Raw genomic sequence first — 19,026 nt, forward strand, 5'->3', positions numbered from 1 at the left:
GTGGTGGGAAAGGGGGGTGGGCTGGGGGGAAGGGGAGGGGGGCAGGAAGGGGGAGAACAAGGAAATCTGTGGCTGTTATGTAGTACTGAATAGTATTGTAAAATAAAATAAATAAAAGAAAAAAAGTAGAGGTATAGATGAATAAAAATAAAAATTAAAAAAAAAAAAACCAAAAAAATCAAGTTTGTGTTTTGCCTTGTTTTAGAAGGAATTGTGGCCCATATCTGTAATCCAGCTCTGGGGAGACTAAAGTAGGAAAGTTATGACTTTTAGGATAGATTGGCCTACATGATAAGTTCAAGACCAGCCTGAGCAGGGGTTGGAGGGATGGTGAGTCAGAGGGAGAGAGTGGTGGGGGTGGAAGGAGAAAGGGAGGAGGGAGAGAGGGAGGAAAGGAACAAGGGAGAGAGAAGGGACTGAATCTCACCCTAGGACTGGATTCCACAGAAGTATAGAGAGGAAGATTTAGGGCTGTGGAATACAGAATCATACTTTTTTCCTATTTACTCACCTGCTAAGCTGTGGGTTGTTGTGAAGAAACATCACAAGTGGAATACTAATAAAGAGATTATCTAGATTGCCAGGTTGGTCCAAGTAATTGCCTGAGCCCTTAAACATAGGAAAGGAGGGCGGAGTGATGCAGCAGAAGAAAAGCCAGGCAGACGAGGTGAAGGAGGTCAGAGAAAGTGAGCCATGGGGATTTGATCCACTGCTGTCTGTGAAGGTCAAGGGGAGCTGCCAAGAGACACCCTCTGGGTGATGACAACCCCTGTGGCAAGGGAACAGGAACCTCCCTCTTTCTGTCACCCTGGAACTGAGTTCTTCCAATGGCTTGAATGAGTCTGTCTTAGGGTTACTATTGCTGTGATTAAAACACCATGACTGCCGGGTGGTGGTGGCACATGCCTTTAATCCCAGCACTTGGGAGGCAGAGCCGGGTGGATCTCTGTGAGTTCGAGGCCAACCTGGTCTACAGAACAAGATCCAGGAAAGGCTCAAAGCTACATAGAGAAACCCTGTCTCGAAAAACCAAAACAAACAAACACCATGACCAAAGCAGCTTGGAGAGAGAGGGATTTATTTGGCTTACTCTTTCACATCAATGTTCATCATTGAAGGAAGTCAGGACAGGAACTCAAACAGGGCAGGAACCTGGAGGCAGGAACTGATGCAGAGGCCATGGAGTAATGCCACTTACTGGCTTGATGCTCATGGCTTACTCAGCCTGCTCTCTTATAGAACGCAGGGATGCCCCACCCACAATGGGCTGGGCCCTCCCACATCAATCACTAATTAAGAAAACGCTCTACAAGCATGACTATGGCCCAATTTTATGGAGGCTCAACTGAAGTTCCCACCTCTCAGATGGCTATAAGCTTGTGTCAAGCTGACATAAAACTAGCCAGCACAGAGCCTAAAACAGATTCCCCCTCAGAGATTCCAGACAAGAGTTCTCTCTGGTAGTCTGAAGTTAGCCTGCTGATATCAATACAGTGCCCAGTCAAGCCCTCTGAACCTGCAGAGGATAAAAAAATGTTTTGTTTTGTGTTTTGTTATTGTTTTTGAAGTGGCTAAAATTAAGGTAATTTTTACGGCAATAACATAAGGAGGGCGTGGGGTACTGCTGTTTGGGTGCAGAAGGAAAGACGGGAGAGCACGATGCTGCAAACCTTCCCTGTGCATTAAAGGGACAGTTCTGGAGCGTTCATCCAAAGACTTCAGTTAAGAAGAAGTGAGGTCATAAAACCACTCAGTCTTGTGAATCCAGCTTTGAATTAGGATGGAAATTATTACCGAAGGGAGAGAGGTTGTTTCAACACATATTTGAGATTATTTTGTCAATAGTCCTATCCCAGCTTGAGTGAAAATGTCTCCCATGGGCCCTTGTGCTTCAGCATTTGGCTCCCAGCTGTTGGTGATGTTTGGAGGCTGTGGAGTCGTTTGGATGGGGCCTCATTGGCAGACATAGTTCCATGGAGGCTGAATTTAGGGTGTGAGCTTGGTCCTGCCCAGTATCACTGCTTGCTGACCTGGAAGATGCAGCAGGCCACCCTGTAAGCTCCAGCTGTACGAAGCCTCCAGCCTTTTGATATGATTTCCCTGCCACCATGGATAATCTTCTGAACTATGAGCCACAGTAGACTTCTCTCTCCTTTGGTGGCTTCTGTCAGGTATGTGTGTGTTAGAAAAACCAGAACCGTGACAAACATAACTGCTGTATTCCCCAACTGACTCTGGGCTTCCTTCTGCATGGGATTCGATTTGGCAGAGGACACCCCAGCAAGCCTGCAGCAAGCACAGATCTGAGGGCACTTGTGCACAGGACTTGCATTTCTGAAGTGCTGCTGATGTGCTGGGAGGAAGATTGTGGCTGCATACACAGGGAAGGGGAGGCTGCAGCAGCCGAGTTACTACGTGCTCTGTCCCACTGCCCAGCTCTGGCTGAGCCCAAACTCAAGATTCTTCTGCATTAGCTTATCAAGCATGAGGACTACAGGCATGTGCCACAATGCCTGGATTTGTCATATACTTTAGAAATAATTGTCTTTTAATTTATTTTCATGTAAATGTTAATAAACTAAAAACTGACATTAAAAAAAAAACCCTATAAAATGTAATCCACATTACCTCACCTCTCATTGGCCTCTGGTTCTCTTAGGTATTTGCCAGTTTATACCATTATCAGAAAGAAAGAAAAATTCCAGACTCATCAACAGGCACCAGCAGACTGGAGAAGGGAGATGGAAGATGTGCCACATGCATATTAATTTCTCCTCTCTTATGCTGTCTCAGAAGTGGAAAAACATTCTTGTTGTAGTTGAGTGGGTGGTGGCAGTTCACTTCTCCACATCTAATTTCATAAATATGTGGTTCAATTAGCTTTTTCAGATGAAATAACTAAATCTTGATTTAATTTTCTATTTTAGAAGGGTCATTAATCTGGAAAACAAATAAAGATAAATTAATTTTTAATGCCTAATCCATACTTCTTCAAAATGAAACTTATAACACTAATACAGCCATAAATAGAAACCACAAGCCCCCCAAATTCTATTTTCTCTATAACCCAGCTTATCCTGTCATGCAGCATCTCAAAGGGTCAAAGTCAAACACAAAGAATGTTTGCTTTCTGTCGCTTTTTTTTAAAGCTGAGGACAATCAGACTGTCCCTAAGCAGTGTGACTATAGAAATATTTTTTTCCACCATGCACTATTAATAGGAAGAATTTGGACAATAATTTCAGAAACCAAAGAATAATCAAAACTTATTATATAGGACTGTTCAGGGGACAAGTTATTCCAGTTAACTAGATTTTCTGGTTAACTAGAAATTAACCTAATACCCATAGTTCAACACTTGCCATGAAACATCTTTTTGAAATGCATGAGCTTCTATCGTGCCTTAGGAAGTACAGAGTGGTGAATATAATTGAGTCCTAGATGATCAAAGTTTCTGGAGTGTACATAAATACTTTGTGCTTTAGGGTCTACTTCAAGGGTCTAGGAGATCGGGTTGATTGACAGTCAGTTAAAACGTAATCTGAAAGCATGCATCTCATTTATGTCTGCAAACCTGTTTTAGTCTACTTTTCTCTTTAAATCAAGGATAAAAACTAGTCCTACTAATCAAGGGTTCTAATTTAATTGGGTGAAATCAGCCTTTTTTGCATAATAAGGTTTCTTAGTATACATTTTAAAGGGGTATGAATGGAATAGCTCACTTATAGATGTATGACATGGCAATAGTTTTACTTTAAGAAAGTTTTAACCAGGTAAAGTGGCTCACACCTGTAATCCTAGTGAGGGCAGGAAGATCATAAGTTAAGGGCTGGCCTGTGCTATCTAGTGAGAACTAGACTAGACTAGACTATATGGGACCCTGTTACAAAAAGGAAAAAAAACTTTACTTTTCCCTTTGCTTTCACATATATATATAAAATATATATATGTATGTATATGTATATATGTATATATGTGTGCATGCATACCAGTATATATATATGTGTGCATGCTTACCAGTATAATAAAATATTTTCAGTCTTATACATTGCTTTCTGCTTTTCACTGTTCTCTTATATACTTTCACAAGGTATAATTTTTGTATAATTTCACACACACCCGGCCTGAGACAGGATCTCTCTATGTATTCCTGGCTGTCCTGGAACTTGATATATAGATAAGGAACTCATATTGATCTTCCTGCCTCTGCCTCCTGAGTGTTGGGACCACCATTCCAAGCTGACTTCATCTCTTGCTTGACTTGATACCATGCAAGAGACACTTCCAATGTTACCAGTCTTCAAACTCATCCATTTACTCATCAAAAACCCACAGACTTGCCTGAGGTGTGTCAAGCATTGTTTTAAGCACTATATACATAGCAGATAGCAAAAGTGACTTTCTTTTTGGAGCATGTACTTTTGTGGATTGTCACTCTAAGTGTCCACAAAGGCCTTGTTTGGCTTTCTAAGTTACTTTCATACAGGACAGCTGCACCGTTGGCCTCAGAGCCCCAGGATCCTTACATTGTCTCTGTAGCATTCTCTATGGAAATTATCTCTTAGTCATTGGAGAGTGACTCACTCACTGCAAGCTGAAGACAATAACAACAAAACATAACACTTTTAACTTTGTGCCACACATTGTTCTACACACATGTTTGTAGCTGGAAGTTTTCTCTGTCCTGCCTGTCCCTGAGATTGTCAATAATCACTCACAGGTTTATATTAATTATAAATGCTTGGCCAATGGCTCAGGCTTATTACTAGCCAGCTCTTACTTTTAAATTAACCCATTTCTATTAATCTGTGTATCGCCACATGGCCCATGGCTTACCAGTAATGCTCTGGCATCTTATTCCTCTGCAGCTGCTGGTGTCTCTCTCGACTCCCTGTATTCAGTTTGACTTTCCTGCCTAGTTATATTCTGCCCTGCCGCAGGCCAAAGCATCTTTATTCATCGACCAATAAAAGGAACACATATTCTCGGCATACAGAAGGACATACCACATCATTTGTTTCACAGTCCCATTTTATAACCCCATCAATAATGCCCCCCCCTTTTTTTTTTAAAGCATCTAGACAAGGCAAGTTTGACTCTTGATCAAGAAAGTGTGCTTGGAAGAGTGAACACAAAGTGACAAGAAGTGTGTTTTGTTTTTATTCCAACTCCAGTGGTGACTGTCTTGTCCCCATTGGTTGGGGTCCAACTTCACAGTCTGAATTCATTTAGGTAGTCCCCACCCCCCCAAAAAAAATGTCACACAGGAAACATAGGAGGAAGGGGAAAGGAATCAGTTGCTCTAAGGAGAAAAGGGTTGCTTCTCCCGGCCAACACATTCCTGGAGTGCAGAAGTAGCCTTTGGGTAAAGGAAGGTTTCCCTGGGTAAGGGAATTAAAATATTTGCATAAAACTCTTACAAGGTGGTGGAGATAAATCATTTTTGAAAAAAAAAAAAACAACTTTTATTTGATATTTCTTACAAATCCTACCTCCTATGTTGTTGGATCCTCCTCAATCGTGGGTGCTAACTGCTACTCTGCCACTCACACATGACAAAGATCTCAGAAGATACCCACCCCCAACAACTGAGTATTCTGCCTGATGTAGGTCTCATACACAGTTCTGTCTCCTGTTCCCAATGCACAACTCAACAAATGGTAAGGCTCACCAATTCTACCCAGGTTACAAATCCATGGTCCTGGCCAGTATTTAATAAAACTGGCTTCAAATCTGGCCCCCAAATTGTGGTAGTGGTCTTCTTCTCACCCAGTGGGGTTAACCATAAGGAAGACAGGTGCTTTTGTTTCATCTGGTTGCGCCTGGACTCAACAGCAAGTCTCCTGTCCACTGAAAACCCACGGGTTTGGAACAATGCATGATGTATATATTGTTGTTTGTCATATGAAATTAAGATGTCTGTGATAAAAACAGCTAATGGGATGCTCATCCATGAAGAAGACAGAGAGGATCCTCTGTCTAAAGATCTCTCAATAGTAACTCAAGCATCATATTTTTAACAGGAATTCCTTAGTACAGTTCCACTGTACTAATCATCAATTTGACAATGTTTTGTTATATATTTGCTGTTTCTTTATATCTGCTTCATACAGTCATTTAAAACCAAAAGCACAATTATGGTAGTGACTCTATGTACTATGTAAAGACTACATGGTGTTTTCTATATGGTTTACCCGGGAGCTTTTAAAGCCTCATAGTTTAACAGTATGTACTCAGGTAATATTAAATACGTTAATACATTGTTTTACGTATGTAGTTTCTATACAGCTTCCTTTTATTGAAGTAAAGTTGTACAGCACTATCCTAAACCAAATAACTGCCATCTTCATATCAACTGTGCCTAGCTTACAAAAATGACCACAGCTGGGCTTGTTGACTGTTGATGAGGGGGTAGGGAGGGTTACTGGTCCCTCATCTGAGTATCCAGCCTTTCTTCCAGCCACATTCTTCCCTAATCATCGTGGTTTGGGGGAGGATCTAGAGTATATAGGCTGGGAAAGACCAGGGGCTGGGCAGCAGCTATGTGAAGACTTCCCAGTGTAGCTGCTTTTGAGTCACCACACTCCTGTCAGAATTCCCTCAGCCATGCTCAGTAAATCAGCCTGTTAAACTCATTGGTTCTTTGTAGGATGAAGTGATAAACAGTCTTATTAATAAAAAACCCGGAACCAGATATTGGGGTTAAACTCGAGAGATCAGAAAAGCAGAAAGAAGCCAGCCACGTTCTCACCACTTGAAGATCCTCAGCCAAAGAGAGCTACTTCCTGTATATCTATGCCTGTATGCCTTTCTGTTCTGCCTCTCACTTCCTCTTTCCACCCAGCTACTTCCTGCCTGTCTGTTCAGACCTCCAGACCTCTATGGTTAGTGCTGGGATTAAAGGTGTGTGTCACCATGCCTGGCTCTGTTCCCCAGTGTGGCCTTGAACTCACAGAGATCCAGACAGATCCCTGCCTCCTGAGTGATAGGATTAAAGGCATGTGCTACCATTGCCTGACTTCTATGTTTAATATAGTGGCTGGCTTTTCCCTCTGATCCTCAGATAAACTTTATTGGGGGACACAGATAAAATATCATCATAGTTCTCCTGTATGAACTTTGATTAAATTGAACCCTGGTTTGCCACTGGGACCTTATGAGGTCCCACACATTGCTTGGTGTGGGAGGCCAGCTCCCACCTTTCGAAGGGTTCCTATGAAGAGGAGAGAAGAATAAGGAATTTGTAGATAGAAAGATAGCAGAGATGGGACAGACAGAAACACAGTATAGCTTTGGGAGGACCTGGGTCAATATCCAACAGCCCCTTTTATTTCTTCAAAAGGGATTTTTATAACAATGATAAGGGGCGGGGCAAAAGACCCCCCCTTGATAGATTAAAGCATACTGCACAGCCAAGTGTAGGCTCTTCCAAACACCTGATCACCAAGCCATCCCCTTATGCAGCCCTGCTGTGTAAAGCAAGCTCAGATCCCACTAGGAATCCTCTGTGGGCTCCCACAGCTTGGTTCCTGACTTATCCATCCCAACCATTCACTCACTGAATGAAAAAAAAGAGAAATAAAAAGGAAAGGAAAGGACATGACTCACTCACCACCTCCAACAGGGAGAAAATTCTCACAAGAGGTAGTAAATTCACTTGTTATTGCTCTTCTGTCTCATGGAATAAAGAAAAGAAACATTAGAAGGATGTAAACATAGAAAAGAGGGATTTATAGGTGAAGATTAAGATGGATGGATGTTCCTAGAATGGAAAAGAAGACTAGAAAGCTTTTGCAATTTATGAAGATTTGAGTAAGTTATTTAAGGTTCATAGAGAATGAGGCTTAGAGATTACATGTACAGTATTAAAGTTTATAAGGATAAAAATCAACAATTATGAGGATTGGCTAAAATGTATGTCTAATCAAAGTTTATTTAGAAAAGCCCAGTTGTTGAAATATTGTACAGTAGTTAAAAGTACCAGGCTGGTGTAACTGGTCTTCTGGGCATTTAATAACTCCATTTTTCAAAAGAAAATTTGAGGCCCAGCTGGGTAGAGGTATGAAAAATATAAGCTTTTTGGAGAAAAGAGAAGCAATTGTTCCAACAGTCATAATGGAACCTAACTTGTTTGCCACATGCTGTTCTCAGTTCAACTCATTTATCCTCTGAATAATTTTGTTTAACAAATGAGGGCCCTGGAGCATAAATTAATAACTTGTCAGACACCAGATAGCTCATAAATGGCAGTGATGGAATAGGAACCAGGCATTCCTGTAGAGTACAGAAACACACTTCATTATTTGCCTTCCAACAAGGATGTGGTAGCATCCCATTCTCCCAGAAGTATCCTGTGCTGTGATGACGGAAGAGGGGCGATGTTGTATGTCTAGGACTTGTGAAGCAGAACACGATGCTGCCTTTCCAGGGACACTCAAATGTGCTGCTTTAGTCCCAGGGACAATTGTGTCAGATCATGGGGAAGTACCTGACTTGTGTGAGATAATAGCTGATGCTGCTCACAACTGAAAACTATCACAGAAGCGCAAGTCTGACCGAGCGATACAGTCGTTTTGATTATATTAAGGACTAAAAATTCAAAAGATGCTAGACTCATAGAAATTATCAATACAATGCAAAACTCCAGAAGGAAGATATTCTTTATTTTTAAGAAAAAATTATTTTATGTATATGATTGTTTTACCTGCATGTATGTATGTGCACCATGTTGGAGGTGTCCAAGGCTGGAAGAGGGCATCAGATTCCCTGGAGCTGAATTTACAAACAATTATGAACCTCCATGTGGGTGTTGGGAACAGAACCTGGGTCCTCTACAAGAGCAGTAAGTGTTCTTATTAACCTCTGAGCCATCTGCCCGGCCCAAAATGAGATATTCTTAACAGCACTTTTATCTGTTCAAAATCAGAATTAATAAAACGAGGAAAACAAAAAGAAACCACAACATGGTAAAAGTATAATCAACAATGACACTTTTGAAAACATTGTTTTAGTTGTTTTATTACTTCTTATATGTTTGGGTGTTTCAGCTGCATGTATGTCTGTGTACCACATGCATGGCTGGTAGCCTCAGAGGAGAGCCCTGGAGCTGGACTTACAGATGGCTTGAGCTACCACGTGGGTGCTAGGAATTAAAGCTGGTTTCTCTGGAGGAGTAACCAGTATTCTTAACCTCTAGGATGGAGAGCCATCTCCCCAGTCCTAACAATGTTTAATAGTAAAAAAAAAAAAAAAATTAATGATAAATCAGATCTTTGTTGAGAATTTTATACAAAAGCAAACTAATCCTGGCAAAAATAACTTTGGTTAAATAAATGAATAAAACAAAAAGTAAAAATCCACTATAATATATAGAAAATTGATCATGAATTTAAATTATCACAATGGTATTTGCTTTGGGAAATAAGTATCAGGTGTTTTTTTTTTTTTCAAGACAAAAATTTGCTAATGTGAATGTCATCTGATGAGAATATTTACACACATTGAGACCCTGAGCATGAAATAAAACATTGCAGAGTTTTCATAACAGCTGAAATCGTTAGCTGCCAATCCAGAATCCATTCTTTCTGTTTTGTTCAAATACCCACTGCTAATAACCCATGTGCTCCAACAGTTTTCATCAATTTAGTTTATGTGAGCATTTAGCAGGATTTGGGTTGAGTCTCAAACTTAATTTGACATGTAGGCTTTGAAAGAGTTGATGAATATTGATTACTTTATTCATCATCTGTGGTGTGCATCTACTTTTGTTAGCAGTTGTGAGCATTCATTCAGGAAAACTCAGTCCTTGATTTCAATGAATTTGTGTCCAATCAGGGAAACAGAGACACATGAAGGCATTGGGCCTGCTAGAGAATACATCACAGGAAATGAAAGAGCAGCACTTGGGGGTTTGGGAAGCCTGCAAGCACCTCTGGGGACATCAGTGCTGGGAGTCATCCTGAAAATCAGGTGACATTGCTAGACAAGAAATGGAGGAGGTCATAAAGACTAAGAAGAAAAACAAGGCCTGAGTCAAGTGCTTCTGCCCTTGTGTCCTCCCAATGTTACAGAACTCACAGCACCTTTCTCCTTGTGTGATACTTAGTAGACACTGTCTCTTCTATCAGATCCTCCTGGAGGGCAAGGATTGTATCTTATTTGTTTTTGAAAACCCAGCATGTATCACAACACCTGTTCCATAATGGGTACTCAATAAATATTTGATAAATTAATGAAAGGTTGAAGGAGTGAATAAAGAAAAAAGAGCCCAAAAGACATAGCCAGGCAAGTTTGGTTGCATGTGGGCCTAATACAAAGGCTATTGCCTGTTAGTCTACGCAGGACTTAATTCCACTGATAATGCAGAGACCTGGTGGATTTTCATCAAGAAGATTATAAAGGGTTGAAGTGCCACTGATAACAAAGCAGTCATCCTTTGCTGGCTGACCTAAATGCTTTATATATGCTAACTATTTTAAAAATCATCATCCGCTTTCCTGAGTATCCATCAAGTGCCGAGGACAAGCTCTCACACTCAGACTCTGAAATAGAAGAATGCAGAGTTGACACTGTGTAACATAAAGAGAAATTTAACAACAGAAAAATAGATACATTTTCTTATCATCCTGTGGCTGAAAGGAGTTGCTTCCTAGCCTGGAACCCATCCCAGGACAAACTGCAAAGATTCTGAACAAAGTGGAATGTTCTGTCTGTTTTGGTAAGGTCAAATCTGATTTCATGTAGTTCGTTATTCTCAATTAGATAACTCAGTGGTGTCTGCTTTTCCAGGATAAACTCAGAAGGGAATTTTCTGTTCTCTATCTGACCTTATTTAATTTATCTGAGTATCTGCATTTGTTATTGGACAAATAATAACTTCTACCATTGGGTGTTCATGGTCAGCCCACAAAATCTTTCCATCTTTAGCAAAATAGTTCACATGAATTACTTTTGTCTCACTCCAATAGCAGTAATAACAGAGTGTTCATTTGTTAGTCGATAGATATTATATGTGTCTTGGCACAGATTTCTTAAGAATTCAGTCTACATTTTCTGGTTGCCTGAAATAATATCATCTGTAGGTATAATAACAATGTTCTCTTCTTTTGATCAAAATATTACTCCAAAATATTTTGTGGTCTGGTGCCATCTTATTTGCTTTATTGAAATGTGTGTGTGTGTGTGTGTGTGTGTGTGTGTGTGTGTGTGTGTGTGTGTGTGTATGTGTGTGTGTGTGTGTGTGTTGAGGGGGGGTCATAAAAATTTGAAACTGCAATACTGAATGGATTTTTCAACTCTGGAGGAAATTTTTCTAGTTAATAGAAGGGAATGAGAGAAAGAAACAATTCTTCTGAAGTTTAGTCCAAGGAAAGATGATGTAAATTACTGGATTTGCAAAAGGAGTCCAGGAAGAGGAATTGAAAATTAAATACCTATTCAGGAATACAAAGAATGGGGTGGATGCAGTTGGACAGATGGGAAGTGTTATATGTTGAATTGTTCAGGATTGAGAGTGACTAAATTTCATGTTGGACTGGTCATTTGTGGAGTTGTTGGGCTAGCACATACTTAAATCTGAGTGTAGCCTACCAGTCCTCTGGAGTCTTACTTCTTAGTGTATTCCTGGGCCAGCAGCAGTCTCTGTGAGACTCTTGTCAGAAATGCAGACTTCAAGCACAAGTTCATGTTCACTAAATCTGGATCTGCTTTTTAATAAGGTTACTAGGTAAATCACATGCATGCTAACGACTGAGACACACTGCACTAAGATGCAATAGAAGGAATATTGCATAGAGTTTGAGGGATGATCCAAACTGATTGGCTGGGAGATTTTAGTGGACAAAGGAACAAATGGGGAGAATCTTAGCATGGAAAATGGGAAGAAAGGTTTTTCAGAAGCCAAAAAGAAACATTGTGAATTGTGGTGGCTATTCTTGGTTGTCAACTTGACTATATTTGGAATTAACTAAAACTCAAAAATGGAAGGCACACTTGTTAGGGATTTTTGCTTAATTTGAAGTAGGAAAATCCACTTGGAGTACAGAGGACACATCTTTAATCTGGATCATTTGAGCTGGGAAAACCCACCTCTAATCTGGGCCACACCTTCTGCTGGAGGCCAATGTGAGGACATGGAAGAAGGAAGTTTTTGCTCTTTGCCTGCTTGCCCCTGCCTTGCTAACACATCCATTCTTTCACTGGCATTCAAGCTTGTTTCTTTGGGATTTCAGCATGTGCTGAAGACCAGCTGAGATATATGTCCTTGTAGCCCGAGCAACTACTGGATTCTTGAACCTTCCATTCACAACCTTTGTTCTCTTTTCCTTCTCTCTTGAGCCTAGTTTCTCTTCCTGTGGATTCTCTGCCCACCAGCCCAGCCTATCCCTCTCCTGCCTCGCTATTGAGCATTCAGCTTTTTTATTAGACCAATCAGGTGCCTTAGGCAGGCAAGGTGAAACAAATGCAACACATCCTTACATCATTAAACAAATGCAGCATGAACAAGTGCAGCACACCTTTACACAGTTAAAGTAATATTCTGCAACTTAAACAAATGTAGCACATCTTTACATAGTTTAAATAGTATTCCACAACAACTGATCAGTGTCAAATATCATAAAAGACATAAGGGACACATGTCTGCAGGAATTTAGATTTGCATGGCAGGGGGTGGTCTTAAGGCAGAGAGGAAGCCAGATCAATAAGTAGTGGCTAGCTGGGCACCATAGTACATAGTTATAATCACAGTACTAGGAAGGTGGAAGTGGAAGGATTGGGATTATGAGGCCAGTCTGAACTGCAGAGATCCTGTCTCAAAACAGGAAAACAAACAGGTACCAAAAAGAAGGAATGCTGAAGAGTTTGAGTTGCTTGAGAAATCTAACCTCTTGGGTGTTGCGAAGAGGATGATGAATAGCTTTTGGTGGTAGAGAACCTGGAGAAGGCAAGGGGAGGAACCACTGCTGAAAGCATGCTGGGGAACAGGTCTCCCATTCTGCCATTGGGAGAACTCACAGCACAGGGAAGGGAAGGCCTTTATGTGGAAGAGTGTAGCAGACTTTCTTTTGGGCCACCAACTAGTCCCCAGATCATGACTTGGATACTTATTATTACTTATGAATGCTCGGCCTTATCTTAGGCTTGTCCCACTACCTCTTATAACTTAATTTAACCTGTTTCTCTTCATCTACATTTTGCCTCGGGGCTTTTTAAGTTTCTTTCATTCTGTATTTCTTACTTTTCCTGCTTCTTTCATATCTGTCTGTCTGTCTGGCAGCTGCCTGGCTGGTTGGCCAGAGGTGTCTCCCTTTCTTTCTCCCTCTCTCTTCCCTCATTCTCTTGAGCCTACATTCCTTCTCCTACTTATTCTGTCTGCCTGCCAGCCCCGCCTATCCCTCTATTACCTAGCTATTGGCTGTTTGGCTCTTTATTAGGCCAATCAGGTGCCTTAGGCAGGTAGGGTGAAACAAATGCAACACATGTCTAAAAAATTAAACAAATGAAGCATAAACAAATGTAACGCATCTTTACATAATTAAATTAACATTCCACAACATAAAAAAATGTAACACATCTTTACTTAGTTAAACAAATATTCTATTCCACAACAGAAGATGTATTTACCTGCTATAAAGCTGAGAGCCCACAGGTGATGAAGGAGACAGATGACAAATCTCAGGCCAATGTGATAAAAAGACTTCTCATTTTAGTAGGAAGGGGGGCATTTGCTGGGAATCAATCAGGACAATGTTAAGACTAAAAAGAATGGAAATTAAAATTTGCTTTTAAAAAAATATAGCTAAGAGGAATTTTTACACTCCTTGCGACAACTAAATATGTTTAGTGAGCAGAATAAAATGGTATGTTAGGTTTCTGTTGCAGTATCAAAAATATCTTAAAAAAAATCAGTTTGAAGAAGGAAGACTTATTTTGCATGGTTTCAGTCTGTGGTCCCTGGCTCCTGGTTTAGGTTTAAAGGCTAGAAAGTACCATGGAAGATCAAAGCTACTGATTTCCTGGTGGCTAGGAGGCAGGAAGACTGAGAGGGGAAGAGGCTAGGGAAAAAAGCAGAAAACCCTCCCAGGGCACATCCACTGTGACCTGTTCCCCCCCCCCCCCGCCCCCAGAAGCCTAGCTCCTGAAGTTACTACTACCTCTCAATAACCCATTAAACTATAAATCCACAAACAGATCAATCTGTCCAGGAAGCCAGAGCCCTCAAGACCCAGTCACCTCCAGTGGGTCCCAGCTCTAAAGGCGATTCCAATGATTGCATCTGAATCATTCTCAGCTGTTTCCTTTCTCCTCACATCTGGATTCTTTGCACACAATTTTTGAAACCCATTCACATTGTTGTACACATCAAGGTTGTTCCCTTTCATTGGTAAGTAGTATTCCTCTGAATTAATGAGCCATGATCTCTTTATCCACCTACCTGCTGGTGGATGTTTGTGGTGTTTCTAGGTATTATGAATAGAGCCACTATCAGCTTTAATGTACATATGTTTGGGAAGACACGTCCTTTCATTTTCCTTGGGTAAGAATCTAGGAGGATAATTATTATTTGGTAAGATATGTTCAATAAATTGCCCAGTGCTTGCTTTGGCAGCATGTATACTAAAACTGGAATAATACAGAGATTAGCATGGCTCCTTTGACAAGTAAATTCGTGAAGTGTTTCATATTTAAAAAAGAAAGAAATTAGTTGATTGTCTTTTTATAAAAACTATTTCTAAGAGTTCCAGTTGCTCTTTCTTGCTAGTCTTTAATGTTAGGCATTCTGGTAGGTGTGCATTCATATCTCATTGTGGTTTTAACATGAACTATTTAATAATTATGTGAAGAGTGTTTTGTCCTCCTTACCATAGTGTTGCACAGATTTAATTCCAGCACTCTGGAGGTAGTGGATGCTTGATCTCTGAGTTCAAGGCCGGTCTGGTCTACAGACTGAGTTCCAGTAAACCAGGGCTACACAGAGAAACCCTGTTTCAGAACGAAACAAAACAAAACAAACAAAAAGAATATTTGTCCTTATTTTCAATCCTCTATCTTCCTTATTTTGTTGTTTTTAAAAATAAAATTTTTGTATATGGATGTATGGATGTATAATATGTAATTTGTTACTATGTTAATAATCTCAACACTTGTTATTTTCAATAAATTAATAAATTTGCTTAAGTTTCTTTCATTCCTACTATGGTACATATTAACATAAAACATAAACCACAGATTTGGGGGGCTTCTCAACAATTCTCAAGAACCTTAAGGTACCAAGAATGATAATACATGCCTATAATGACAGCAGCTTGGGAGGCTGAGGCCAAGGGTCAATTCTTGTGAATTGTGAGCTCAAGTCTAACCTGGGCTACACAGGACTACACAGCCCAACAGTTTATAAATTTAAAAACAAAACAAGCTTAAAGGTGTCCTGAGATCAGAAAGTGTAAGAGCCACCATTGAGAAGAATAGAAATGTGTGGTGTACATAAAAGACACCGAGTTTGTGATGCAGAGCATCCGCCGACAGAGACTGAGAGACATAAATAGCACAGATACCATATTACAGCGGCGTTCAGCTTCCTCTTCAACATCAGCCTCTCAGAACACTCCCCCGGGAGTAGTTCTCGCTAGCAGAAAATGACACAGACTTCAGGGAGCATCAAACGTTGACAGAACTTGACCACACATTTGTCTCTGATCAGATTTTACTACTGCATTTTCTCCAAGTTTGTTCTAATAACTAAGTGAGATTCTGAGTTGACCGGCTCGTCAAGAAGTTCCACACCTAAATGTACACACACACATATAAACATGTGTTCTTTACTTATTTGTCAGATTTCCTTGGTTTAGAATTGCACAAATTCTTTATGTATATTGGGTATCAGTCCTTCAGTAGACATATTTAGTACAGACATTCTCTCAAGGTGTGAGTTCCTTCTTCAGTTTCTTAGCACTTTATTAACAAAGCATAACATTTTAACGCGGGTGAGGTCCAATTTATTGGCTTTTGCTTTTGTGATCTGTGTTTTACGTGTCTCTTAAATCCCTGTCTGTCTCCAGACTGGGAACATTTCCTCCAGAAGGCTGTGTTTTGCTTAACGTGGCGCTCCTTCATATTTCACTGCCCTAATTTATCTTCCTAGTGTCTGTTTCTTCATCGTGATTCTTCTTATCTCTCAACCGCGAACATTTACAAATTACAAGCTTTTTCTCCCTTTGATTATAAATACTGTGTATTCATCAAAGAAGGCCTAGAGAGCAGACGAAGCGAAAGAAGTAATAATAGTAACACCAGTTCTAGGCGGTAGTCAAACAAGATGTTTAAAGGAACAAGCTAGAGGGCAGGCTGCCTGCACTTGCATTCCATCTCTGCTACCATCTGCCTGTGGTACTGGCTTGCATTTTACATGGCAAAAGAATTCACAAGATTCGGTAGCATTTCGTACTAGGATTTTTGTTGTTGCAAAGGATACAAAGATAAGATAAGATGTGTGTTCACAGAGTACAGAGATAGCGGGGACGTGTCCTGAAGTTCTTTTTCTCCGAGAGAAAAGTATGTCAACAGGCGGGAAACGTCTCTGCTGAGGGAAGGCCCTGAGTCTTAGGGCTCCAGGCTTTTGTGTGGGGTTGGTAGTGTAGATAGATCCTGTTATACAAGTCTGCCTTGGCAACCAAATCTTAGGACCTAGCAATGAAACCAAGTGACATTGTCTGCTTTTTTTTTTTTTTTACCTTTTGAAGATTATAATCTACTTTAGGTACTCTAGGAGGAAGGTGGGAGAGGCACTAGCTACAAAGAATAAGCCATCTTATTTGGTTCCCAAATTCGGACAAAAATGTTTGTATCTCTCTTTCTCAGCTTCCTTCTTGGGCTCCATTTGTTTTGATTTTTTTTTTCTTTCTGAAAGTAGAAACTGAGGTAATGTTGGGTGGCAGGCTATTTGTTTATTTCAGGTTATTTTATGGTTATTTCAGGAAGTATAAATATAGAACTGAAAATAGGAAAGAAATGAGATAGCAAAGAGACGGGCCAGAAAGAAAGGAGTGGTCGTGAGCTACTCATTGCTATTGAGGACAGCAATCCCACTGACCAAGCTCTGAGCATAAGTGCCTAAGAAAGAAAGGGTCCTGCAAAGGGGAGAGGCTGGGCCATTTAACCACTGATATCATCGTCTGCCACCCGAGGGATCCAACTAAGTCCCCTACTTGTCTGTAGAAAAAGATGGAGAGATGAAGTTTGAACATTTCATGGGGGAAGCTGCCATCAATACACAGAACACACACACACACACACACACACACACACACACACACACACACACACACACTGAACAGGAGCAAGCCAAGAGCACAGCATGCAGAACACAGAAAGCAGGGAGGGGCTGATGACAAGCTTCCCCGTTCTGCACATCACTTCCTGGTACTGGTACATCGGCAGCCAGTTTCAAAGCCTCCCACGGCAGAGAGGGAAGACCTGAAGAATTGACTCCTCCAGTCTTGGAGGCGTTTTTTTGTTTGTTTGTTTGTTTACTTTTATTTACCAGTATTATTCCAGGGTGAGGGTTTTGCCCCCTTTCTGGAGGTTCTAAAATACCAGGTCAACACATGCTTTGTCCCAGAAAAGTATTCCAGTTTCCAGCTCCCAACACCCATTTAATGTATTTTTCTCATTTAGTCCTTTTCCTCCTCCTTCCTCCTCCCTCCTCCCTCCTCTCTCCTCTTCCCTCCTCCTGCTCCCCCCTCCTCCTCCTTCCTCCTCCTCCTCCTCCTCCTCCTCCTCCTCCTCCTCCTCCTCCTCCTCCTCCTTTTACTGGCCCCAAACTCATAGAGATATCGACCTCCCTCTGCCTCCCCAGTGCTGGGATTAAAGACTTATACCACCATGCCAGGTCTCAGTCTTGGTTCTTGACATGTTAACATAATTTAAATTGTTTCTAACATTTCCTGTGAAATTATTCTTCTTACTGCAGACTCAGACAAAACTTTGCAACAGTTAAAACTAGAGCTGTTCTCGGGATCAGAGGAGTGTTCCACTCACTCCACTCCAGTGAGTGGCAGCAGTCTAGGGATACAAACTGCTTTAATCAGGACACAACAATTAGATTAACCCCTCTCCTAATGTTGGGTGTTAAGTATATTTCCATTTTTTGTATTTACATGTTAAATAATATACCAAGCAGCTCTGTGCGTGATGCTTTGTCATACAATTTACTAACAGACACCATTATGGCAACTAAATGACTATAGAGTAACACATCTTAAAATATTTTGAACTATGCAGATTCATTTTTCCCCCAAAAGTTATATTTGACCTATGTATATTCTTTTCAATCACGTATGTGTTGGGCAATCTTAAAAATGTATTTTTTTTAAACCCGCTAAGCTCATTTAGTGCTACCAGTATGTGCCTGGGTGCAGGGCCATCTACTAGGAAATTGGTAGCCTTTCAAGGGTCACATCCTTCAAGAAAAACGGCTCTCCCAGCAGCCACCAATTGCTAATAGCTTCTCAGCCATCATGAAATTGGGAGGGAATAGTGGTGAGGGGGAGAGGGGAGGGAAGGGGAGGGGAGGGAAAGGGAGGGGAGGGAAGGAACTAGGGACAGACTTGGTCAAAGCACATTATATGCATGTATAAAATTCTCAAACAATAAAAACAAAACCTTTTAAAGAGGAGACAAAGTTGGGAGGGGATAGAGAGATGGGGTGGATCTGAGATTAACTGGGGAGAAATAGGGGATAAAATATGGTCAAAGCACATTGCGTGAAATTCGCAAAGGATTAATAAAATATTTTAATTTTTAAAAACTTTCATTGTTGAAAGTTTAGAAAATATAAAAAGTATAACCAACGATGTATAACCCATAGTCCTCAGAAACCTAACTAGAAATATTTTAATATATTTTATAATCTTAGTTGGTTATAGATAATGTGTATTATATTTTATGAAAACATAGAGCTTTATATCCTGGCTTCCTAATTTAGCATAATCTCATATTTTTCAGAAAGAAAATTTTAAATGTTTGCAA

At 40.5% G+C, this 19,026-nt stretch overlaps 1 long non-coding RNA gene and 1 pseudogene across 1 annotated transcript; one reads left to right on the top strand and one right to left on the bottom strand.

The window, feature by feature from the left end:
* Positions 1-1,069: 1,069 nt before the first annotated feature.
* LOC121830153 (uncharacterized) lies at positions 1,070-17,732 on the bottom strand. The gene is made up of 3 exons (XR_013052074.1): positions 14,863-17,732; positions 13,624-13,727; positions 1,070-2,940 (listed from the first exon to the last, which is right to left on the bottom strand). It is a non-coding gene; the product is annotated as an uncharacterized LOC121830153 (long non-coding RNA).
* LOC121830607 (U6 spliceosomal RNA) lies at positions 14,593-14,688 on the top strand (annotated as a pseudogene).
* Positions 17,733-19,026: the final 1,294 nt, after the last annotated feature.

The sequence above is a fragment of the Peromyscus maniculatus genome, chromosome 6 (genome assembly GCF_049852395.1).
Source record: "Peromyscus maniculatus bairdii isolate BWxNUB_F1_BW_parent chromosome 6, HU_Pman_BW_mat_3.1, whole genome shotgun sequence".
NCBI classification, from domain to species: domain Eukaryota; kingdom Metazoa; phylum Chordata; class Mammalia; order Rodentia; family Cricetidae; genus Peromyscus; species Peromyscus maniculatus.